Genomic DNA, 27,260 nt, shown 5'->3' with positions numbered 1-27,260 from the left:
TGAGATGAGAGAAATAAGAAGGGGATATTCAGAATATTTGGGGAAGTATGGGGGGATTGTATGACGAGAAAAAACGTGGATGAGAGATGCAGAGAGAGAATGAGAATGAAGGCAAGAGAATATGATGTGATTGACTCGGAAAAATGGTAAAAAATGGAGGCAAGTTAGTTAGTGAAAATACATTTAGTTGTGAAAGAGCTGGGAGTAGATATTGGGACAAGGTATGAAGCGAGATTACATCTATCTGAAAATAGTGATGATGGGAGTATGAGTAGTGGTAAGTAATTCGAAACAGTGATAGGTGAGAAATTGTGTCGCAGAATGTGAGTGAAATTTAGATAATAAAATTATTCGAAATGTGATTCATTGAACGGTTATATTAAAGGAAAACGGGTAATGCATATTCAATTCTGATGCAAAGGCTTATGATTGGCAAAGTAAACTTGTTGATAAAATATGTGAATTGTATTCAAAAGTCAGAGTATTTCCCGATTTCCATTTATTGTAATTAATTTTGATGTGAAGCATAAATTCATGAAAAAATAGCGAGAATTTTACGTTATCCGAGATACAAAAAATAACAAATATTACTGAATGTCTTAGATTCAATTAACGAATCTGACAGCACGTAATTTCTTCCATTATGAACCAGTAATTCAATTAACCTTTCCAGTTTTTGTTATTTTTAAAATTAAAGCTTCAAAATTTCAATAGACTCTGTATTTGTTCGAACCATCCATAAACCGTTGCCTCAGGTGTTGGATACAAGGAAATAAAAGTAGAGGCGCACGCAATCCGCAATATTTGATCATAAACATACTGAGAGTAAACTGTTAACAAGTGAAATGAACCAACAAGTGATGATTGAAAATGACTAATGTGAAAGTGAGCTATTTAATTGTTTTGTAAGAAAGCCTTTTTTTCGATTCAGGTGATTTCAGCAAACTAGAGAAATCAAAACAAAAATATACAAAAAATTAAATTATGTGAAAATTGTTTAAAAATCATTTTGGTTACTTTTTTTTGATCAAACAAAGAAAATCAATGTTTCGGCTAGGTTTGTTGTTTTTGCTGTTTTTTTTTCTCAGTCATGCAGGAAGATTTTCTATTTTGTTCCACGTAAAACTTTATGAGTTGATTAATGTAGTTGAATCCAGTTATCTCGATGTGTAGCAATGGGTTGGCCTTGGTTTCGGGTCATTTGAACTGTTCTTTCAATTGTTTGAAAATTGCTTTGGCAGCGTTTTGTTTTAAAATTTCTGATGAACAAATAAATAAACAAATAATCTTCGAGAAACTGGTAAATAAAAATGCAGAAACGTTTTCGAATGATTGTTTTTAAAATGCGAGTTGTGTAGGCTATTTGGTTATCAGTCAAGTCCATGCATCGCGTCAATCAATTCAAATGGTTTGGCTTGAGAAAAAGAAAAAGAAATTCTAAGTTTGTACATTACTCGATAAGTTTTCTAGAAAATAAAAATCATGTCAAGCTTAGTAACACATTTTTTTATCCAAAGCTAGTTTTCAGTCTGAGATGGTAAAACTAGGAAAACTGAGAGGAAGAGTGGCAGGCTGCTTTTCTATTCTATGGAGCATTGAGCAAAGAATCGAAAACGGATACACTGGATTGTGGGCATTTTTTTTGGGGAAAGGAGTGGGAGGTAAATCACTATTCGAGAAAGAAGAAAATCCAAAGCTGAACCTATTATGTAAGCGTTTCGGAGTTCTAGCGGCTATCTCTGTTTCACTAGTGTGGAAAATCCAATTGAAGTTAGCTACTAGTAGCTGCGGCATAAGCTCCATTCGTATAAGCTTTCTGCATTGACTAATGAGCTGACTTTGCTGTGGGAGATTTGGAACTTTCTGCCGAGCACATGTTCTTAACTAATTTAGCATTTTGAATGAACGAACGATCTAGAGCAAAATCTAAATTTATTTAAGATTATGTAAGAAATACAAGTATACAACGGTAACACTGAGAATGGTGATACTTTGGGAGTGATGGGAAGAATGTGTAACCATGTGGAGCGCACGTAGATAGTGTTTGGATGATGGTGAATGAATTAGTCACAATGATGGAGGAGCAGGAGGTTTGTTCTTTTCTGGCTTTATTTTGATGAAGTACGGCGAATTAATCTTGCATTGTACTTCAAATGGAAGCTTATGTGTTGCATTTCATTTATCACGAATACGATTCAGGATAATAGCTTCTGCGTAATATTTTGCTACAATAGCAAACATATTGTATTGGAAGACGCTCCACGTTGAGGATGCATGTGGCCAATGATGCAGTCAATTAATTCATAATGTGTTGCTGCTACTTTTTAAATTTGGTGGTTTGACGACAGAAATTACACGATAAAGAAATTTTATAGGAATAGTTTTGTATTACCAATTTCCCTGAGATATCAAAAAAATCTAGAAATTCAAAGCAACTTGGAAGAAAAAAAATATTTGGAAGTTATTTCATAACATCAATTACTATTTTTATAACTAAAGTAATTTTTCCTGACATTTAACGGTTTGAACGGTAGCTTCTGAGAGTCAAACACAGCGACCAACGACGACAAGAGTTTTCATGGTTGAACGGGGTTGAACCTTTATATTTGAACAAAATGGCCACCTTGATGCAAACTCAGGGATTTTTTTTTTGAAAGAAAGCAAAAGTCAGTTGACCGTTTGGCCGGTTTGAGGCAGATGAATCAAAGGCGACGGTGTGTCCCACTTTGATGTGGTCTACACATGAACGGACTACAACTCGAGCATAAATAGGCCGGCCAGCCAGCAGGAGAGAGAGATAGTCGTCCATTCCGCAAAGGGACGGTAATTCGATTTGATAAGTTTTCGATTGCCAATTCTGCAGAGCGTCAACTTTGGATTGATTTGGGATTTTTGTTTCCTGCAGTCGTCGGACGGAACGATGATGAGGACGATGGCGATGACAAGGATGAAAACGTACCGGAGGATGATTAGGAAGCTAGATGATGAAAGGATACAATTTGGAAGCCTGCCGCTAGGATATTTGAAGGTTTTTTCTCTTCTGGTAGTCCGTGGAGCTGAGGATGTTCGTAGGCAGTTAATCGGAACACATTTGTTTCGGTTGGCTCGAGCAAAAGTTGAAAGCGACACTTTATTCAAATTGTATCCTTTTCATTTCTTCGGAAGATAAATTCCTCCCGGAATGAGGCGATGGTGTGGTGGTGATAAGCCGGGAAGAATAGTCTACATTTTGGTGTCTCTGTGAAAATTGGGATTCGTAGATCTCATAGAAACAGATGGATGATGGAACGTCTCGCATAATAAGGAAAATTGCTGATTTGTGTGGTTTGGCTAATGGCGTTATATTTTTTTTTCACTGCTAAACGATTTTTACTGTTGTAAATGATAATAGTATATAATTTGAATGCCTTGTGATCATCGGTTCGATTGATTGTGGTTTTCGTTCTCGGATTTGATGAATAATAATAACTAATGGGGTTTGTGGGTTATTCTCATTGATACACACCCAGGCATTGAGATCATTCTTCGAGGCTATCGGAGTACGACGATAAATTGGGGCTGGGTAGAAAATGTTGCTTCACGGAGAGAATAGCAGAACTTTATATTGGATTCGAACATCAATTCGTTTGTTAATAACTGCTGGTACATTATTTTATCGCTAGGCTCACGCCGAACACCGAAGATTTTGTGGCCACTTTTTTATTAGTTATCTATTGACTTTAAATTAAAATTCAATTGACTGAAAAATTGATTATCCATTAGAACATCTGTTTTGACGAATTGCGAAATTGATACATAATGTGTTTAACTACTTATAGAGAGGAAGGTAATTAAAGAAACGAAGTGCGTTACAATGCTGTTTTATTGGGAGATTGACAGTGTGCTTGCGCTAAAAAAACATCAACGACTTTGTTCAACAACTGTGGTAATGCGTCTAGGTACTCAATTTCGAAAGCAACTAACTTACAAATAGAAAGCAGAAGGAAAACTATTTTCTGAAGAATCTAAAGTCTAAAATGATTTTTTTTGGATTGATCTGAAAATATTTTATTCGTGCAGTTTATGAAGTTTCACATCCATATTGCTTGGACCGAAATGATTCCATTCAGGGCAGTTGATATGGGTCCCACAGAAACATCCGGAATCAGGTATAAAGTAGTCAGTCGCATCGAAACGGAAATCTACGCATTTCATGATATTTGATACTCATATTGCCTGGTCCGGATTGGTTCTACTTTAGACCGCACATTTGTGTCCCACCATGACTTTCAGAGCCAGTTACAAAATGGCCATTTGATTCAAAAATTTGTCTGGGAAGATAGTTTCCCGAAAGCTATTGATATCTTTGAACCTGACAATTTTAATCCAGAATAATTCCATTATAGGCTGCCAATAAACTGGCCCGAAAAATAGAAAAAATAGATTCAAAATGTCGTACTCATGAAGCTATTTATAATTCAGGGCCCTCCTTAGCCGTGCGGTATGACGCGCGGCTTCAAAGCAAGACCATGCTGAGGGTGGCTGGGTTCGATTCCCGGTACCGGTCTAGGCAATTTTCGGATTGGAAATTGTCTCGACTTCCCTGGGCATAAAAGTATCATCGTGTTAGCCTCATGATATACGAATGCAAAAATGGTAACCTGGCTTAGAAACCTCGCAGTTAATAACTGTGAAAGTGCTTAATGAACACTAAGCTGCGAGGCGGCTCTGTCCCAGTGTAGGGATGTAATGCCAATAAGAAGAAGAAATTTTTATGACTTTGTTGTCTGAATCATGAGGATCTTGTTTTTTCAGGGACTTCCGAAACCGGCTCCGTGAAGCCACCGAATAACTTGCGGGACTGAATCAAATGTGGTAAATCTTCCCGAATAATAATTTCAACTCCTGTTTTTCTTCGGGTGATACCTTCGTAAATTTCTTCAGAGCTTACTCCAGGAACTCCTCAGTTACAAAAATTCTTACGGAAACTTTTTCGTAAATTCTTCCAGACATTCTTCTGTAAATGCCATAAGCTTTTCCATACCTTCCTCCTTGAGTTTTTTTTTCACACAATATAAACACAGGGAGTGGGCCTTTTCGCATAAAATTATTATGCATAACGCTAATTGGCACAAGGATTTCTTTTTTAAAGAATGCATCTGCACGGCAAAAGGGGATGGTAGATGAGATTCCATCTTTAAAACGAATGCATCTACCCGGAATAACAAAATGGAGAAAGGGCCGTTTGGCCGAAAGTAATTTGGCCCACATCAACTTGGTCGAATAACACGTTTAGATGAAAGTCATCTAAACTCTATTTGACCGAAAACGGTTTAGCCGAATATATCATCAAACAAGACATGCGACCGAAAATATCGTTCGGACGGTTATTTGGTCGAAAAAGTCGTTTGGCCGAAAAAATCATTTGACCAAAGAAGTCGTTTGGTCGAAGTAGGCTGAGATGGTCCTTTGGAAAAAGGTTATTCGATCAAAAATATCTGCTGAATATGAATATGAATGTCATTTGGTCGAAAATGTCATACTGCCGAAAATGTCATTTGGCCGACATTCACTGTTTTGCGGTCTAGCGACAATATCAGCAATACAACCTGATTGGCTAAATAACATTTTTGGACATATGACCAGCTCAGCCAACCGACATTTTTGGTCGAATGACTAGTTAGGCCAAATGGTATTTTTGGTCAATTGGCTCATCTGCCAAACGACTGCCAAACGTCAGGAGGAGAGAGTTTGACGACGATTCAACACACGCCGACTGGAAGATGCCACGGTCGGTCCTTCTTTGAAGAACTGGAGACGCGTGCTGCAGATATTCCGAAAGGTGGCAGCGTGGAAGACCAATGGACCGCCATCAAGAATGCCTTCATCACCACCAGCGAGAACAATCTGGGCGAACTACGCACCCAGAGAAAACAATGGATCACCGATGAGTCCTGGAGAAAGATAGAGGAGCGAAGAGAAGCCAAAGCCGCGATAGAGCGATCGAAAACCAGAGGAGCCAAAGTCTTAACTCGCCAACGATACGCGGCTTTTGAGAAGGAAGTAAAACGCTCATGTCGACGGGACAAGCGAGCGTGGGCAGACTCTCTGACCAAAGAAGGAGAGAGAGCCGCCGCAACCGGGGACATTCGCCTCCTCTACGATATCTCACGACGCTTAAGCGGGGCGAAGATGAATGCAACGATGGCTGTGAAAGACACGAAAGATCAGTTATTGACCGACCAGCCTGACCAACTAAAACGCTGGTTCGAGCACTTCGAACAACTTTTTCAAGTGCCATCCAGGCCATCACCACCTCGGCATGATCTGCCTAGGATCCGACGTATAACACGCGTCAATACCGAAGCTCCATCACTGCTAGAGATTCAAACAGCCATCCAAAGCATGAAATCGAATAAAGCCCCAGGGATCGACCGCATATCAGCCGAGATGCTCAAAGCTGACCCCATGACATCCGCTCAACTACTGCATCGTTATGGCAGCCTATAACCATGGAGCACCTAAACGACTTCGAATTGGCTGATGATGTTGCGCTCCTTGCGCAACGGCGCTCTGATATGCAAAGTAAGCTCAACGACCTTGCCGAGTGCTCCTCTTCGGCAGGTTTAGTCATCAACGTCAACAAAACCAAGTCGTTGGATGTTAACACGGTGACTCCTTCCAGTTTCACATTAGCCGGGCAACCAGTGAAGAATATTGAAAGCTTCCAATATCTTGGTAGTCAAATGGCGTCAGACGGCGGTACCAAGATCGACATAGGCGCACGGATCAAGAAAGCAAGGGCTGCCTTTGCGAGTTTAAGAAATATCTGGAAAAACAAGCAGATAAGTGAACGTTCTGTGCTGTTATACGCTAGCGAAACATGGTGTGTATCAGTGGAGAACACTCAACGGCTGCAGGTGTTTATTAACAGATGCCTGCGGTATATAATTCGGGCCTGGTGGCCTCACAACTGGATCTCAAACAACGAGCTCCATCGTAGTTGTCACCAGAGGCCGATAGCAACAGAAATTCGGGATCGGAAGTGGGGCTGGGTCGGCCACACTCTACGTAGGGGCGGAAACGAAATCTGTAAACAAGCATTAGACTGGAACCCAGCGGGACATCGCAGCAGAGGCAGACCTAGAGGCTCATGGCGGCGAAGCCTCAATAAAGAAATAAAAGAAGTCGACCGAAATCTAACCTGGCAACAGGTTAAAGCGATAGCCGGGCAATGCTCAGGATGGAGATCTTTCAAGTCGGCCCTTTGCACCACCGGAGGTGTACAGGATCCATAAGTAAGTAAGTAATTGTTTTATAATAAAAAAAAAATCAGAAAAATATGCATGTTTCCATATAATATCATTTGTCATAATTATATTTTTTATATTAAAGTGAATTATTCCCAAATACCGTACATTTTATTTATTAACGCCTGCGTAACGCATACAAAGCGAAATTATATACACTTCCGAAGGAAGGGTCAAAAAAATACGCAACTATAAAAACTTTTTCAATAAGTTTTGATTGGATTTGTAATACATCCGCCATTACGCACTGTTGTCCATGATACCCCTGGGGCCAGTAAAGGTACCCCAGGTTAAGAACCGCTGACCTAGAAGAACAACAAAAATAACTACGGGATATACTCCAGGATAAATAGCTGGGACAGTTCATGCAAGAGCTGCAAGAATCCCTCAAAAACTTCAATAGAACTTCAGCAAGAACTCCTGGAAAAGCTGTAACTGGAAGTCCTGGAAGAACTTTAGGAGCTTCAGAAGAAATTCATTCAAGAAATTCAGAAAGATTTTCTTGATAAACTTCTTGGAAAAACTTCTGAAGGAACTGTTAGAAGAACTCCGAGACGAAATGCAAGAAGTATTCCAGGAGATACTGCTTGAAGAGCGCATGCCTTGAAGAACTGGAATTCCTTGAGGAATTGCTGGATAAACTCCAGTACAAACTACTGCGTGGACTGATCCAAATACTTCAGGAATATATAAATTAAAACTCCAGCAACAACTTTTGATAGAAATTTTAACCAGAACTTCTGTAAATGATCCAAAAAGATTTTTGGAGAATTTTCCGAAAAAAATGGGGAACAAAAACTCCTGATAGAAATCCGGGACGAACTTTTTGAAGGATGCACTCCAGGAATATCTTCTTCAAGAGCTTCTGGATGAACTCCAGGAGAAACCGCTGTATATATATGTATCCATTAAAACCAGTAATTGCAAACGATCTCATCATTCGATCTTCTGAGCAAAGATTCAGATAAAATGATGAGATACTGATCTCAGTTATCCATCCGGTCAGTACACAAAGTGCAATGCTCGTCATAGAAAAACGCATTTTTCACAGCTTTTGTTTTAGCAACAACCTCGCAATGTGCACAAATGCTCAAATGATAATACCTTTTCAGAGTGCTCTTTGATTAGGATAATATCTTTGCGCAAGCAAATAAAATATCCTGTTCTCAGATAATATTGTAATACCTGATTAAAACTCCGAAAGAAACTTAAAGAAAAAAAAATCAACACGAGCTCCCAGAAAACGTGCAACTTCTGGAACAGCTTCAAGAGTAATCCTTTTAAAAACTACGGGAGGAATTCTGGAAGAGTTTTTGGAGGAATTTTAGGAAATAAAGCTCTTGTAAGAATTTCAGGAGGAATTTTTTGAAGAGCACATGCAACAAATTTAGGAATATCTTCTTCTAGAACTCCAGGAGGAACTTTGGTTGGAGTTATTTCTGGAACAATCTTCGAAGGAACTTTTGGAGGAATTGCAGAAGCAATTCGTGGAGGAATTTCTGAAATTTTTTTGGTGATGTTTCCGTAGAAATTCTCGGTATGATTTTTGAAATACTTTCGGATGCAGCTTCTGGAGGAATTTTCTTCTCTGAAATAGATGTCGGAGCAGCTCCTTGAAATATCTAGGAACGGTTATACAACTATTCACTACAAGTAACTTTTGAAAAACTGTTATTATATGTTCCAGTGGTTAGGTCAGAATTTGTGTTTTGTTCTTTCAGTCTATAGATAATAAAAGGATGTGAAACGAAAAATAATCTAATAAACTGGTAAAATCTTAAAATTTATCAGTTTCAGGAAAAGCTTGATATGAGGTATATTATTTTTCATAAAAAAATTGAACCTCTCTTCGAATATATAATGAATTTTGGTCACAAAATTTGTGGTAGAGTAGTGACACAAAATGAAGTTTTATTTTTAATATAAAATATTTATTGAGATGTTCTAATGGATCACTTTTTTAAATTATTCTTTTATATAGATAGACAGTCATTTAAAAAAAATCTTTGGTGTTTGGCGTAATAATAAAAAAACAAAATTGGTACAACATTCAACGATTAAGGGGAACAAGCCCCGTGAGTTGATGATCTGATACGCTAGATCAGAATACATCTGTGAAATCAAATTCGTACCATTTTGCTGGGTAACGGTTCTCATCGAAGCTTCATTATTTGATCATGAACATTTTTACCACGTTATTATCTAGTAAATTGCTTTCAACCTTAATATTTAAACCCATTCGGACCTCAACCTTGGAACCATTTGGACACCGTCAACCCTTCTGACGATCGTTTCTCGGTTAAGGCTCCACTCACACGCATAGTTATTGGGATCTGTTTGCACACGTTTCAGTCTAATTTGTTCGGATTTATATGATGATGTGAATTTCCCTGCACTATTCCCTACATGTCGGCTGTCCTACTGGTTTTGGCTTTTGCTCACTCATTCAGGATTCTACCGTTTTTTTCTTCATTTTATGTTGCTTTCTGCTCGCTGAATGAACATGATATGTTGTGGCGGTTATGATGGGGTCTGTTTGCTTGTTTTTTTTATCGAGCGCACAGAGGAGTATTTGGGTCAATAGTTGGACCATAGGAAGTATATAATACATACGAAACTTCCAATCCTTTGTTGGGTTCAGTTATTTAATTTTTTTTTATTAGTTTGGTTTGTAGTTGCACACTTCTTATATGATTTGTATTGAAAATTATTATTATTAAACTTTATGACATTTCCATGTAAAAAAATCCCTAAAAAGCTTATGTTACAAAATAAGTTATTGAGTTGTATATGAAAATGATCGGATATAGACATTTATTGGATGAAGAATTAGCATTCAAATTCATTCACTACGTTCATTTGGATCATGGATTAAGGAATTCCAAACTATGTGACCAACTTTTGAATTCAAATACTCCGGTGTATGCGAAATTTGATTACAGGGCAAGGGCACGCTATTCTAGGACACGTTTGCAAGAGTAAGTTCTAGGGTTTTTGTTCAAATGGGTGTAATTGATTTTGTGAACGAATTCTTGGAAGTGTCAATTTCTCACGAATGCGCATCCATGTTCGCCTGGATCAGGGCTATCAACTAGAACTTGGAGCTCTAAGCAATAGTTAAAAATATGTAAAAAATCGTCACTCCAAGGCTCCGTTTACCGAATCAAATCATTTGAATAGAAATCCTAGAAAGTTTCTAGGACTTGTGTTTGTTACTCTTCCATTGCGCGCGTTTTTTTATTTACACACTTGCAAAAGATGTGTTCGGTGTATGCACTCTAATGGAGTCTATTGTTCTGTGAATATATATTTACGACGCCGGTGAAAATCGTTCACGTTCCTAAACAAACAAGGACAGTTCGCAAAACCCAATCGACTGCGGTATTGCTCTGAGTGAGAGTACGCACGCCAATGGAACATTTGATTCTGACTGCTCACCGGGGGGCTAGGATATCTACAATTCCTTTTCGCGAAATATTTTATTGTAATAGGAGTATATAATAGCATACAATTGAGTTTGATAATAGGGTAAAGGAATGAAAATATATCACTTACCTGGTAATTTATTTGTTGTAAATATATACATTTATTGAAATGGTTTGTATTAATGTATACACGCCAACAGTATGAAAATGCCGAGGTGAATTGAGCACAGTCACGTGAGCTAATAAATTTAGCTCTCGATGCGTTAAATCGTGCCAACTACATTATGTTTGCACGCTGTATGATCAGGGATTTGCTAGGTTCAACTAAGGCTGCTAGGGTTAAGTAATTCCCTTTCTTTTTTTATGGAATCGTGTGCCTGTGGGTTTGTGTTTGTTTGAGCAGCTTCAGTTTATTTTCTGAAGACCTGTCACTATAGCTCAGAATATGATATGTTTATGGGCAATTAAAAAAACTGCGTGACAGCAAAGTTTTTGTTGTATAATATGGGCGACTAATTTCTGTCACTTTAGTAATGTGCTTTCCAACTACGCGATCTGTTCTTCCTAGTTATAGGTAATGCTACACAAATTAAACAACTACTGTTTGAAGCTTTAACATCTTTGTTTTGTTTTTTCAATGACGTTAGTTATTCCTACTGATATTCTACTGATGTTTACTCAATAGTGATGACCTTGTTATAACATTTGCATTTTTATTGATTTTTAGCCAAATCTGTGAATCGTCCCAATAAATAAATTCTTTTCAACCAAGTACAACTGGAAATATGGTTGGAGACCGTTAACAGAATTATATCGAAATGAACAAAAATGTAAATGTTACAAATATGCAATCATGGGGGAATAGACTATGCGTGCGTGACTGGAAAAAAAGTGGCATAGTCTCTCGCCTGCTTGGCACCACACCGGACGCAATTTACCCTAACCTGAATCCTGAATCTCGTGGGGCCAGCTTCAGACAGTCAATTTAGGCTTCTTCTGTGGATTTATTCCGCTTCTCCCGAGCCCGGAAACGTCTTGATTCGAACCGGCATTCATCTATCCTAACCCAACTCAATCGTAACGCACACTAAATCATTCACATCATAATAAATTCATCGCCGGGTTTAACCTCGTACACAAAAAAATAAACCATAAATTGTGCGCTCACGTCGAATAGCGTGTTTGCCCAGAGGAGCGTGTCTTGTAAAGTTCTTCGTACAGGTATAGATACGCCGCCCTTCACGGTGGCCCTTCCCATTGCGGGAAGGATCATTCGTCGGTCGGCAATTAGGCAACGCAGGGCTCAACTTACGTACAAACTTATTCAAATTAATCCCACCCACTAATCGGGAGCAGTTTGACCCTAATTATTATTGGTCAGCCCCAGACTGAAAACTTCCGGTTCCCCGGCCGGGGTCAATTAGAAAGTCAAGAAGTTGGGAAGCGGTTTCCGTCGCAGCAAAAACTGATGTCCGACGGGTCGTCGTCGGTTGCGGTTCTATTGGAAGAGTTTCGATGTGGTGGTTCTTTTAATAGGTTGTTTTTGCACCCGGGACACTAGGGTGTATCTCAATTGATTAGATTTGGCATATCGTTGGAGTGCGTTGTTTGGATTGGATCCTACTGTTTTTCATGTTGTACTTTTTTTTTGCTTTAATGTTTCTAAGATAATGGTGTTTATTTTGGTGGTTGGTGGCGACAGAAAAAGAGAGACAGAAAGAAAATGATTTTCGCCAATTTGTTTTTTTAGGGGAAAAGGTATTTATGGAAAACTGTTTATGATGATTTTCAAGCAGAGCGTTTCAGCTTCTGGTTTGGCGTTTTTCTTGTAAGTGTATTAAAATGGTGACGCATGGTGTTTCATGGCATGGAAATGCACTATTACTGCTTATACAGGTAACAATACTGTTAAGAAAAAAATATTTACTGTTTTGATAAGAAAATTATTTTGAGCTTTTTAGTGGAATGTTTTCACCTGTCATAAGACGAGTTTAAACAATCCATTGATAATTGATAGACAGATTGATTCAACAGTAAGGCCGTCTTCAGTGTCTTGTACTTGACTCGACTCGGTACTTGACTCGACTCGAGTCAAGTACAAGACACTGAAGACGGCCTTACTGTTGAGGTCGAAATACGTATCTGTCAGGATACAATTAAGTGGTGGAATTCAATGGGATTGTTTAAACTCGTCTTATGACAGGTGATTTACTGTTTATTTTTTAAGAATTGTTATTACAGTAAGGTATTTGATGAGCAGGATGTGTCAGATTGTTATAAAATATTTTTTTTAAATTGTGCAAATTTAATAGAGTGTTGGATAGAAATTTATCCATTTTAATGACATATGATATATTCATAAATAAAACATTGAAAAAGGCATTTTGAAGAAACCCGCTTGTATTATGATTTTAATACCATAATAGAAGCTTTCATAAAAAAACTATATTGAAAGTTCTACAATTCTAGCCATTTTACTTTGTCTTTCGTTTTGTCCTAGAAAGAAACTATTCTGAAGTATTTTATGTGTATGTTTAACTGCAATATGCTCATATATTGCTACCGAATGGTCTCACAACAATCACATTGCTCAGATTTATTTTTTATTTAATTACTTTATTGAGGACTTTTTAATGTACTTTGATGTAGCTTAACTCTATTATTCGCAGATTGAATAACAACACATTTTTGTGAATACATTAACCCAGGTTGCAATACTAACATCACTGTCTCCACATATCTTCATTTGTCTGCAGCACACGCATTTTAACACTTAACAAAAACCATCGAAGGTGTTTGCTGCTTGTTCAACAGATAGCATTTGTTACACTTGGTTTTTAATGATCCTACGACGCGTATAGCTAAGTATAGCATCTGGACTCATAAATGGACCAGACAGAGTAATCTATTGGAATTCTATTAGGAAGCAATTTGGTTCAATACGGCCCATCGTCTCTTTTGCTCCTAACTGAAATGACAATCGTTTTGACTAAAACATGTACTTGCCAAAGAGCTACCTTGTCTTTCAGAAGCTTCTTGTAGACTGATCGGTTGTTGTTTGCACCTTTTGAATGAACTGAAAGGGAAAAACACGAACAAATTGTCCCCCACTCTGTAGACAAATTCGAATGACGTTCAATAATTACTTCGATATCTGGTGGGGGGAGCAAGAAATACCAAAACAATTTTCGCTGGTTAGAAAGTGCATAGGCAGCATATCAATTAAATGTGATTTATGCGTTTATCGATTATTCCATGCCATTTTGAAGACAAAATTATTAGTAAGATGAAAAATGTCTTTTTTGTATACGATTTGTTTTTACTTAACTGCACTAAACCTAACTGAATCTAGATTTAAAGTGCCTCCATCGCACTACCTTCGTTATGATCTTTCGATTTTTTTATTTGTGGGTAATTCAGGTATTTTTTTAGCTTGAATTTCGAACGGTATAAAAAGTCATCTGTAGCTGTGGACGAGAGTAAACAGGGAACAATTTTTTTCATTGCCTGTAAAGAAGATGTCGATTAAAAGTATGATTATTGAAAAAATATGGACGGACCATTCTTTCTACCAACAATTAGAATATTTGGTAATGTTGGTTTTTCCTGAAAGTTAAGTCCGGAGTTCAAGTATATGTACTTCTTTTAATTTTAGCAGAATAACTTATGATAAAACATCATCATAACAAATGAGACTGAAAAAAAATTCACATTTTTACTCGGTTTTAAGGCATTATCAGTGAAATCGTAACAGCCTTGACGAATTTTACGAATGTTTGGCTTGGACTTCGGAATTACTTTTCAATGCCTTTATATTTTAAAATATCATAGGAGCTCTAATGGAAGTCAATTCCCAGATAGTTGAGAGCTAATATTATGTTTACATATCGTTCAATGCATTGTTTGTGCTTTTAAAACTTTTCTGTTGTTATGCATTTCAGAATTTATTGAATGTGAATGAAAATGAAAATGAAATGTGAATGTGAATGAAAATGAAAATGAAATGTAAATTATGTCATGTTCTCTAGTTTACCAAAAAAAAAGTATGACTCTGATTCCAAAAAAGTTTTCGGGATGATCATACTCCGCATTTGCAATTGTTTACCTCAGAAATCGACTGGTCAGTGGCGCTAGTTGATTGACTTGGAAAATTCTGAGATTATTTGGTCACAAAATAGGTGAAGTTAGTCGTTTGTTAACTTTCCTTGGAGCTGAAGCCATTTGCATGTTTTATGTTCATAGAAGTTAAAATATGTTTAGGTTTGAGCTGCACATATCAATTGCTTCTGTTGGATGTCTCATTTATCCGAACAAATTCAAAGATTTATCGCCTAGAAAGAAACATACCATGTCATTGATTTTGGTGCCTTTGAGCTGCCAAACTCCGCTGATATCGGTATGGTAGCTACGGCTGTGCCAACGTGTTATGCGGACATTAAAAGTGAGCTTCGAATCGGAAACAAAGGGAGTCACGAAAAAGGGAGGTGTGAATGAGATAACAAAGCTGAGCAAGGCTTATAGATGAGGACTTCGGAGAAATCAAATGGTTTGAGAACATCGAAGAACCCTTGTGTACTGGATCAATCGATGAATTATTAACCCAAAAGTAACGACACCCAGAGATTTGTACCACCTTGGTGCTGTCGAATCATATAGATAACAGGTCAGCTAATAGAACTAAAGCTTGGTTGAAAAGTCAACAAGGGCTAAACCAGCGGGAACAGAAAAGCACTTCGAAGTACGGGGAATGGTCCAACGTAGAACAAGAATTTGCAAATCCGTTTCTAAAGCGCAAAGACAACTTTGTGGCCGATTCTCGAGTACGGAATACCGAATTGAACAATCCAGCACTATAAATCAATTGTGAGGTTACCTACCAAAGAACTGTCAATAGGAATCGACCAAGCATTGCAAATGGATCGTTACAACACTGGTGTTTTTTTTTTAAAACGTGGTATGGATTTTGAACACACTCTGATGGTTATGCGGCAGACCCGAGAATCTGGTGAAAAACCTCCTTAGTAAGGTTCGATGAGTGGAGCCACTTAAGCCGGAACGAATAGAATCCCCAATCAATTTAAATCAGTTATGCGACTATATGCGAGCTGCCATCTTGCGAACTGCCATCAGCCATTTGTCGAACCTAATTCTACATGAGGAGTTAGTAGCAAAGCTGCGCCTGCGTTACATTTGAGGGAGTGAAATTTAAAAGGCCTTACGACGAGCCTATCAAAAAATATTGAAAAACTTTCAGTTGTTAAAAGGACCAACCTATTGGTATCGCTCTCGTCCGTGATTTACATATTCCGAGATAAACGCATACGATTTGGAGGCGGCATCCGGGAAATGGTAAAAAATACTTTCAGCGCTTCTTGTTCCAGAAGGATACTCGATGTCTTCCGGAAGTCTACATTGCAGATGTAGCTACTAGGTGCCAAGTATTTGGCATAAGTCGCACAGTACGTCCTGCGATAACACTGATAGTTATTGGCGACAATCAAAAGCAAACATGCATGGATGACTTCTACGATGTACGAACTATCCACGCTAGCGGAGAGTTTGAGAATCAGATCTGGGTTGGTAACAGAAACAAAGTGTTGATGAAACTTGGCGGAAGATCTGCAATCAAGAAACCATGACTTCTAAAGTGTACATCAGAAGAAAAGTGGGAGATTGTGCTAGTGGTTGAATGTGAGATTGAATGCTGAATGGAACTTATTGACATTTTGTACGGTACTGACAGAGAAACTGCTTCCCTACATTACCAAGAAAAGACGACTAACGAAGCGTATCGCTCTAAAGATCATAATGAGTCTCTTCGATTCTCCTGATCTTCCTGCATTATAACTGATTCATGGACGGAATATAATCCAGGATGTATAATGAAGTAAAGTTGAATGAGACGAAGAAATTTAAGACGAAGAGGTAAAAAAAATGCCTTGTACAACTGTGCTTAGTGTCTTCCGCTACTATTTCGGAAAGTCGGTGGTCTTCTATACGTTACGGAAGGCAAACGCAGGACTTTGACAAGGGGAATCGTGGATAAAATTATCCTTGGAAAAGACGGTTCCGGTCGACTGGATGCAGAGTATCCGTGTGATGGTCCCCAAAAAGAGTTACCTGACTGGATTCCCTAATTGGTTGCAGTGTGCAGTTGTCAAAGTCCTTTGTAAAGTTATCCTATCCCGAATTCAGGAGAATCGAAGCGCCTCTCCGGTGATAGTAGGCTGGATTCCATTTCGGAAGATCCGGTATGTGGGCTATGTTGTCACGCTCTGTATCTTTCTGGTTCAGATCAACGGATTTCAAGAGTCCCCTTTTTTTTTAACTAATTTTATTTGCTAATTATCTAATACATGCATTCATCTCTTAGACTAGGTGTTCCGTGTTTTCTTAACACTATCATCCTTATTTGCTATGTTACATTTTTAGTTATTATTAATACATTTCAATTGCCTCTGGCAGTTAGAATTTTTCCTCTGGTTGAATTGAACCATGTAGGAATTACAATGTTTTCTACTTAAACTAAACTTAACCTAATTTATACTAAGGGTACAAGGAGCTAATCGTTACAATAGAAGATTGCAACGATTTTTGTCTAAAATTGGAAATTATTTTGTTGGACATTTGTTGCAACGTCTCAATATTAGAAATTCTATGAAGTTCATTGGTACTATACCACGGAGGAAACTTCAGAATCATTTTCAGAATTTTATTTTGAATCCTCTGAAGTGCCTTCTTTCTGGTATTGCAGCAACTAGTCCATATTGGCACAGCATACAACATGGCAGGTCTAAAAATTTGTTTGTAAATCAAAAGTTTGTTCTTAAGACAAAGTTTTGATTTTCTGTTTATAAGTGGATATAGACACTTAATATATTTGTTACATTTGGCTTGAAGGCCTTCAATGTGATTTTTAAAAGTTAATTTTTGATCTAGCAGAAGTCCTAAATATTTAGCTTCGCTAGACCAATTAATTGGAATCCCATTCATAGTGACAATATGTCTGCTAGAAGGTTTCAAATAAGAAGCTCTCGGCTTATGTGGGAAAATTATAAGCTGAGTTTTGGAAGCATTCGGGGAAATTTTCCATTTTTGCAAGTAAGTGGAGAAAATATCCAAACTTTTTGCAATCTACTACAAATGACACGAAGGCTTCGCCCTTTGGCAGAGAGACCTGTGTCATCTGCAAACAAAGATTTTGACACCCTGGTGGTAAATCAGGTAAGTCAGAAGTAAAATGTTATACAAAATGGGCCCCAGTATGCTGCCTTTGGGGAACACTAGTTCTTACAGGTAATCTATCAGATTTAGAATTCTGATAGTTTACCTGCAGTGAGCGATCTGATAAATAATTTTGGATCAGTTTAATAATGTACAGAGGAAAATTAAAATTCATCAATTTTACAATCAAACCTTCATGCCAAACACTGTCAAATGCTTTCTCTAGATCAAGAAGAGCAACTCCAGTCGAATATCCTTCAGATTTGTTGAGCCGAATTAAGTTCGTAACTCTTAATAACTGATGAGTGGTTGAATGCCCATGGCGAAAACCAAATTGCTCATCAGCAAAAATAGAATTGTCATTAATATGAACCATCATTCTATTTAAAATAATCTTTTCACACAGTTTGCTTATTGAAGAAAGCAAACTGATTAAGGATAACTAGAAGCCTCAGCTGGATTTTTGTCCGGCTTCAAAATTGGAACAACTTTGGCGTTTTTCCATTTATCTGGGAAGTATGCTAATTGAAGACATTTGTTAAATAAATTAACCAAAAGGATAAAGAGCTCTCAGGAAGTTTTTGATAAGTATGTAGAAAATACCATCATCACCCGGGGCTTTCATATTTTTAAATTTTCTAGTAATAGATCTCACTTCATCCAAATTAGTTCCCAACGAAGGGTCAAAACATTATCTTGGTTGAGAATGTCTTCGAAGCTTCGTGTAACCTGATCCTCAATTGGACTAGTGAGACCTAGACTAAAATTATGGGCACTCTCGAACTGCTGAGCAAGTTTTTGAGCCTTTTCGCCATTTGTTAATAAAATTTTATTTCCCTCTTTAAGCGCTGGAATTGGCTTTTGAGGTTTTTTTAAGAATTTTCGTTAATTTTCAAAAGGGTTTCGAACTGGGATCCAACTTCGAGACATTATTCTCAAAGTTGGTATTTCTCAGAATAGCGAAACGTTTTTTAATTTCATTTTGCAAATCTCGCCAAATAACTTTCAAGGCGGGATCGCGAGTTCTTTGGTATTGCCTTCGCCTCACATTTTTAAGACGGATCAGTAGCTGAAGATCGTCGTCAATAATAATGGAGTTGAATTTAATTTCACATTTAGGAATTGCAATGCCTCTGGCTTCGACAATTAAATTTGTCAAAGATACGAGCGCATTGTCAATATCACTTTTGGTATCAAAAGGAATATTAACATCAAAATTCCTATCGATATATGTTTTATATAAATCCCAATCAGCTTTATGATAATTAAAAGTAGAGCTGATTGGATTATAAATGGCTTCTTGTGAGATTTCAAATGTCACAGGAAGGTGATCAGAGTCAAAGTCAGCATGAGTTACCAATTGGCCACACAGCTGACTTGAATCCGTTAAAACTAAATCAATTGTAGAAGGATTTCGACTGGAAGAAAAACAAGTAGGGCCATTGGGATATTGAATAGTATAATATCCCGCAGAACAATCTTCAAATAAAATTTTGCCGTTGGAATTGCTTTGAGCATTATTCCATGAACGGTGTTTGGCATTGAAGTCACCAATTACGAAGAATTTTGATTTGTTGCGAGTCAGAATTTGAAGATCAGCTTTCAACAAATTCTTTTGCTGTCCATTGCATTGAAAAGGCAAATAGGCTGCCATGAAGGAAAATTGACCATAATTTGTTTCAACAGAAACTCCCAAGGTTTCAAAAACTTTGGTTTCAAACGAAGAAAATAAAAATGTTTGATACGTCTATTAATGACGATGGCGACCCCACCACAGGCGCTGTCAAGACGATCATTTCTGTAGATAAAATAGTTTGGATCTCTTTTAAAGGAGAGTCCTCGTTTTAAATACGTTTCAGTTATAATGGCAATATGCACATTATGAACTGAAAGGAAGTTGAATAATTCATCTTCCTTACCCTTTAGAGAGCGGGCATTCCAATTTAGAACTTTCACACAATTATTTTAATCCATTAAAACGGAGTCCGATAACATTTTTTTGTGTGTACTTTATACCAACCTGAACAGCTTCTGGTATGGTATTTGCTTTGAACATTGCATCAATCATGTGATGCAATTGTACAGTTAAAAAATCAAAATCGGAAGCAGTCATGCTACCTGAATCTGCAGCATGACCATTATTTTCCGTTGGGACATGGGTATAAACCTCATTTTGAGAAGAGAAATTTTGTCTACCAGCAGCGATATTTGCATACGTAGGTACATTCGAAAAATTGGAATTTACTGAAGTGCTTGCTACCCGTTGACGAGCGGCAAAATTTGTTTGGGAATTGTGGTGGGTATGAATTGCTCGACCGGTAACTAGTTTCGAAATTTGAGCGTTTGAAAAATTTCTATCCGTCGAATCTGGGATCCGATTGGAATTTCCCGTCATCAATTTTGCACGGGAATTCAAAACTTTTTTGCGTGAAGGGCATTCCCAGAAATTGGATTTATGATTGCCCCCACAATTAGCACATTTAAATTTATTGGAATCTTCTCTCACAAGATATGCGTCCTTGGCGTGAGAGGTTCCACCACAAATCATGCATTTAGCATCCATGTGACAATGTTTGGTTCCATGACCCCACTTTTGGCACTCACGGCACTGGGTGGGGTTTTGGAAATTTCTCCCAGGCCTGCGGAAATGTTCCCATGTAACACGGACATGAGACATAATACAGGCCTTTTCCAAACTTTTCATATTATTTAGTTCACTTTTGTTAAAATGAACTAAATAAAATTCTTGAGAAATGCCCCTCTGGGAAGTACCAGAGTGGGATTTCTTTTTCATCTTAATTACTTGGACTGGTAAAAATCCAAGTAATTGAGAAATTTCAATTTTAATCTCATCCAGTGATTTATCATCACTGGGGAGACCTTTCAAGACGACTTTGAACAATCGCTCAGTTTTGTCGTCGTATGTGAAGAATTTATGGCGCTTCTCAGTTAAATACTGAAGAAGTTTGCTACCTAGAGTTTTTTTTTTTCCAGAACGGTGTCCCTGCAGGATTACCACCGCTTGTCGGAATTTTACTTCCGCAAACGGGTCCAACGTAAAACGAAGGCACGGGTCCTTGCAAAGATCGTAACGGGATCAGTGGGTACAAATAGCGCTAAGAAGCACCGTTGAAATTAAAATAGCTTCGGGTAGTATTAAAAACTTCCTTCCGCAAAGAGAGAAAGAACCGCACAGCACGAAAGCACGATGCGGTCTGAAGAGTCCCTTTATTTGGTTTTGGTAGCTGCGCATCTTACTGCATGGCTAAGGAAGGCTGAAGCAATACACTCCTACTGTAATGTAAGGTGAACATGGTTGGAGTCAAATACCTGGAAGTCGGGGATCTCTTATACGTTACGGAAGGCGTACGAGGGACTTGGACAAAGGGAATTGTGAATGAACTCTTCTTTTGTAAAGACGGTCCCGGTCGACTGGATGCGGGATATCTTTGAGATGGTGCCCAAAAAGAGTTACCTGACTGTATTCCCTAATTGGTTGCTGTGTGCAGTTCTCAAAGTCATCTTAGCCCAGATTCCGGAGATAATCGATGCGCCTCTCCGGCGGCAGTAGACCGGATTCCGTTTCAGAATTCCCTCTAATTTGGTTTTCATTGACTGTGAAAAAGCTTTCGACCGTCTCAATCACGAGAATATGATTAGCGCCCTAAGACGCAAAGGGGGTTCCTAAGAAAACCATCAGACCCATCGAGGTCTTGTCTGACTCCAGCCGGCTCGTAGCTGGGGTGAGGCAAGGATGTATTTCTGTATGAAGACCGTGTGGTCACGCAGGTGATTGACCGTTAATAAAATTACGGGCTCCATTGCAGCCTATAACGATGCGTACCTAAACGACTTCGAATGGGCAGATGACACATTGCATACTTATGTAATTAATTCATTACATATTTTTGCACAACAAGCTTAGTCACAAGAAGATAATGAACTAATGCTCAAATGCACCTTGTGTCTCCATATGCTATGAATATTGGAAAATGCCATTTCGGTGTCGTGGGATTAATTTGTTGTTTACAATTGTGTATTTTTTTTATAAACATGTGACCCTTAATGGACCATAATATTTTTTTTTCTAACAGTTCATTGCTCTAAATTAGGAATAGGCGACGTGAGAGCCAATTAAGTGGTATTTTGCTTGGTGTTTCAGACTGCTTGGTATTTCATGACCAGTCAGAGGTCACTTTTGCTTACAATAAGCCCTGCCTGTTTATGTTATCATTATCAATTGGATAACGGTTCCATAGGCAAACTTCAGGATTATGTATTCAATCCATCGCGTATTTAATTTGATGATATAATTTGATAATTTAATTTGATAATACGATCATAATGAAACAATCTCACCAAATTAATCCATTTCCAAAAAATGGGAGAGACTTTTAGCTCCCATGAAACTTCCACATTATACACATTTTTGCACGTATATTTCTTAGAACAAATCACAAACTGCACTTTTTTCATCAGAGCACTCATGAACGTTGCGGTACGCCTATCCGGTAGTTTGAGAAACCTAAAACCGGAAAAATCAAGCCGAAATAAAAACTTTACGATATCAAAGACAATTCGCTGTCAGAAAAGCAAACACAGCTGACCGTGCGCAAGTCTTACTTTGATACTCAACCAATGATCTCACAAGTTCTGATTTGTAAGTAGCTTTAAATAAAAAAAAAGTTATTTTCCAATTAGCAATAAATATCAATCAACGTTTTCATGACTTTTCGTAACAATGCTCCCTACCCTGAAAAAAATCGAAGTAGGCTCTGAGCGTGGCCGGGCGTGTTTTGTTTTTCATAGCATACTTTTCTTGTCTGGTTTTCCAATATTGATATTTTTGGTTTCGATTGGTGCTTTGCCCCCGCGATCGGGTGTCGCTGATCGAAATTACTAGGAGTGCACGTGTGCTTGATACTGTGATAATGTTCCATTCAATGTCAAGGTGATGCAATTGCTCTACATAGCAATGATGCGTCAACTTGACAAAGCTATATGAAATGGGGCATATATCACAATAGATCTAACAAATGGTCGCAGTGATTAAAATACCCAACAGGGAAACAAAAATGTTCCATTGCACGAATTTTCATCACTGCCCGTGAATAACATTTTGAAGCTTCAATGCTCGCTTCACGGCGTTTTGGTGTGTGTTGCTGAAAATGTGTTGCTCTGTGTTTTTGAAGGCGGATTGCACAGGTGCAGTGAGCATCAGGCATGGAACTCTGATTTCTCATTTCTCATTCAACACGTTGTGCCAACCTACGAGATGAACCGGCCAAGAGCCGAATATTTCGTTAATAAAGGTTATAATAATAACGTTGTTTCGATTTTCCGGATATGGATTGTTTTGATGAGATTGTTTTAACTTGTTTCTCAAGGATTTAATTTTTGAAACTAAATATGCGCTGGATTAAAAAATTGAAATTTTTTTTATGGGTCCATTATTTAATAGGTAATGGTAGCATAAACAGGACGGGCTTATTGTAAGTGAAAATAACCTAGGAATGGTCATGAAATACCATGCAATCTGTAATGGGTCACTGGAGTTCCAAAACAATCAACACTTTCTTACCCCCGGATTTAGTCTGACTGTAATACAAACAGTTTTCTTCTAAAATATCACTGCTAGATAGGCCCTGGCAGGCCCATGTTCTCCGGAAAAAACTCATATGCAGGAATAAACAGATTGTCGAAATAACTTTTCTATGAACATAAAACATGCAAATGACTTCAAACCCCTGGAAAGTTTACAAACGACGAACCTTTCTATTTTATAATCAAATAGTCTCAGAATATTCCCAAACAATCAAAAATCGTCAGTCACCATTCGATTTCTCAGGTCATCAACTATAAGTGCTGAGCATGAGCATCACGAATACTCATCATTTTTTCTGGCTTTGTTTTTGAATTGAATTGAATTTTGAAAGAATTATTTAGGGGTTTTTGGAACATGTTGCATATTTTTGGTGGTTAAAGTTTCGCGTTCGAAAACGCGACCAAAAAAAAACACGAATTTGAAGAATTCTTCGTATTTTGCAGTTTTTAAGAAAAATAAGATGATCCTCGTAAAGATTCTTTTTTGGCGTGTTGTCGTTCATGTGTCCAACATGGTTGGAAAGGAAAACAAAAGAAACCGCAACTACAATCTTTCTCTTAAGCATATAAATTCTTTAATATCGAGAAATGTTAATATCACCCTTTTCATTATCCGCACTGCAGATGTTGGAAATCATTTTCATAATTTAAAATGCATTTAACAGTGGAGACTGCATTGTAGAGTAAGTAGAAATTATGGATGTGTGATACAAATTCCGTAAATTAGGATTCGGAAGCACTAACTTGGTAAAACAGTACGAATTTCCTTCACGATAAAAAATGAATGTATAGAAATAAAAAATGGTAATAAACAACATAGCATTGAAATCTCATACTTAGACTAATGTTTACTTACATTTATCGCTCCTACCCATAGCAAGGGGCAGTAAAATATATACAAGTTCCAAGTTCTGAACCTGTATGAGCACATTTCCTTGTTATCAAACTAAAACGATTGCTGCAGAACACAGTCAAAATAAATCTTTATTCACGATGGGCAGAATGATCACAAGTTGGGACCGATTTGCAATTTGGGCGTTATTTTATTTGTAAACAAACATACAATAGTTTTCTCAGGAAATGCTTGCTTTAGCAATAATTCACCTTCCAACGTTTGTTTACAAAATCTTGAAAGCTCAAATCGCAAATCGATTCCATAGTGTGATTATTTTAAAGCCTGAAGTATATACAGTCAATTGATTACAAGATAACTTTGCAGTGTAGAAATTCTATTGCATAAAAACTTGTCCATTTATTACATTTCTGTTGAAGTCCTTAACACAGATGATCTGTTTCTTTTCTATTTTTAAAGGCCTTAAGTTAAAAGCATGATCAGATATTTGCAACTTTATGTCGTTGATACCATTTGGAAAAAATCGGTTACTACCAGGGTTATTATGATTTGACCCTATTAGTATTTTGGCAAAGATTTATTTACACTGCTCAATTTCATAATCCTCTAACAATAATTTGTTAGAGGATTATGAAATATCGACGATAAATCGAAAACTAGCAGAAACTAAACAATCTGACATCACATTTAACAATACACTATATAACGAATTGAAGAGCTGTCTTCTATACTTTGATCGTGTAACAATGCATTTCCTATCCCATCGTACGGATCAACACCATGCCTCCCATTTGAAAACAAAATCTAAACTGTACTTAAAGCTAACGACATATTTGAATTGACGACGATATACCGACCGATAAGTGACTTACATTCTAAGGTAGCTTAGGTAGGAATTGAACGATTCGAAACCGAGTCAATATCGCGCACAACTTAACTTATCTGGAACCGATAACTCACAGAGCGAAATAACATAAACGGACCTTCAGGGTCACTGAGTAGAATCCCTTCTCTTACCTACACGTACCAATTAGCCAACCACCGGGAAATAGGGAAGGTGGTGTTTCTTAAAATTAACATTGTTTTGAATCCCGTGAATGGTTTTTAACATTAAAATTATTGGAAGATTTTACGACGAATACAATTGGGCGTTTTGTAAAATCGGATTAGTTGATTGAAACTTTTGAAGGTTTCCGATGAGTTAACATTTAGGTTAAGGTGATGGTAGTGGTGGTTTGGTTGTTTGTGGCGGTTTGGAAGAAATAGGGAATTAAGCAAAATCTGGTCCAAACAAACGTAGAGTGAGAGTGAGTGAGTCACAACAATAACATGAACCGAAGAATATACAATACAATACAATTATACAATATATATATCGAACTGAAATTCCAACCGATACGTCAAATCTGAGAAATTGGGAGACACCCCACAGTAAGCGCCCTGTGATCACACAGGCACACAGATTAGGCTACGAGACGATGGCGGTTAGTAGAAGGTTGGTCGTTTTTGATAGTTTTCTTATTTCATAATGACGGGTAATGAACCGGGCCTTTGTTTGTGGGAGGGGACGGGGGCTGTTCGGTCATTGGGGTGTACTCCCCCCTCCCGTCACACGAACCACAGAGGGACCCGCCTCGGATGGGTGCGGACCATGCGAGCCCCCGGGGTGCGACGCGAGACGAACACGTACACAGTGCGAGGGAGTACGGTACCCCAAATGGAACCACGTGAAAAAAGGCGGGGTCGGGGATGGAGAACGGTTTGATTGCCGGTCTATTAGGTGTGGGTTCTACGATCGGTTGAGTGATTGCTGCTACCGTTGATGATGGAAATGGGGCAAGCCGATCCAGATAAATGCGATGTTGTTCCGAGGGTATGAGGATGAATTAATTACAGTGGATGGGATGATTGTGGATTCGCTTTGAATGGCTCTGCAGTGGCAGCACTAATCTTGTTTCGGGTTGGCTGGCTGTGGCGGCAGTAGAGCAGTGGCAACTCCCGAGCCGTTACCGTAGAGTGCAGAACGGCATAAATCTTGTCGTGCGGTAGTAGCGTTGGCAGACAATGTGAACGGTAATGTGATCATTTACTGAGCAGGGACTAACTTTGGTACGGAGTGAGAAACCAATAAGAATTCAATATTGAAGCATTATCTGCTTAACTTGATACGTCTAGCCACGAATCGAGTATTCAAAATAGTATGATTAATGAATAGTTGCAAATTTGTGTCTTCATGTACCACACCTCATAATTAGTATATTATTATCGTTTTATTAGAGTTTTTCTCTAATCTTCCAATTGACAACAAAATCTTGCAAATAACGCTAGATTATAGATGGGCTTCTTGGCGCTAGGATAGCTTCCACGCATTATTTGGATAATTTCTATCAAATTATTACTAACGACGCATTCTACAATAATCATCATTACAAAAAATCATATCAACCCTGAACAGGGCACATATTTTTAAAAGTATGCCAAAGCACTTAACGCCATTAATTTCGGTATCTGACAATTCGAAAGCACTCTCTGTGGGACATTATACCGAATAGCGTATAGTTCCTATACTTTCACGGGTTGCCGCCCTTTCCCTGTCGCTGGCGGTTAAATCGAAATGTGCGATAGCTGATAGCGGAATCGGTGAAGCAGTTGTAGTAAAATCAGGGCCATCATCGCGCCAAACGACGCAGTGTGCAAGACTACTAATCTTGTTTTATTGGCAACGGCTTTTTCGGCTGCACATTCGATTGGTGAGCTTTTTCGACGGGCAAAAGCCCAAAGATTAGAATCAATTTTCGATGAATTTTCCGTCGAAAAAGTCCGACGCCTGGCTCCATCCACTGGGGATGGTACTGCGGCATCATG

The 27,260-nt window shown here is 38.1% G+C and overlaps 1 protein-coding gene across 13 annotated transcripts in view; it reads right to left on the bottom strand.

Annotated features, from left to right (window-relative positions):
* Positions 1–27,260, bottom strand: part of LOC134218489 (gamma-aminobutyric acid receptor subunit beta) — a 269,248-nt gene that overhangs the window by 28,789 nt on the left and 213,199 nt on the right. The gene's annotated exons all lie outside the window — the stretch shown is intronic.

This window comes from Armigeres subalbatus, chromosome 2 (genome assembly GCF_024139115.2).
Source record: "Armigeres subalbatus isolate Guangzhou_Male chromosome 2, GZ_Asu_2, whole genome shotgun sequence".
Classification (NCBI taxonomy): Eukaryota; Metazoa; Arthropoda; class Insecta; order Diptera; family Culicidae; genus Armigeres; species Armigeres subalbatus.
Note: the sequence above shows the minus strand (reverse complement) of the source record. Positions and strands in the feature narration are given on the sequence as shown.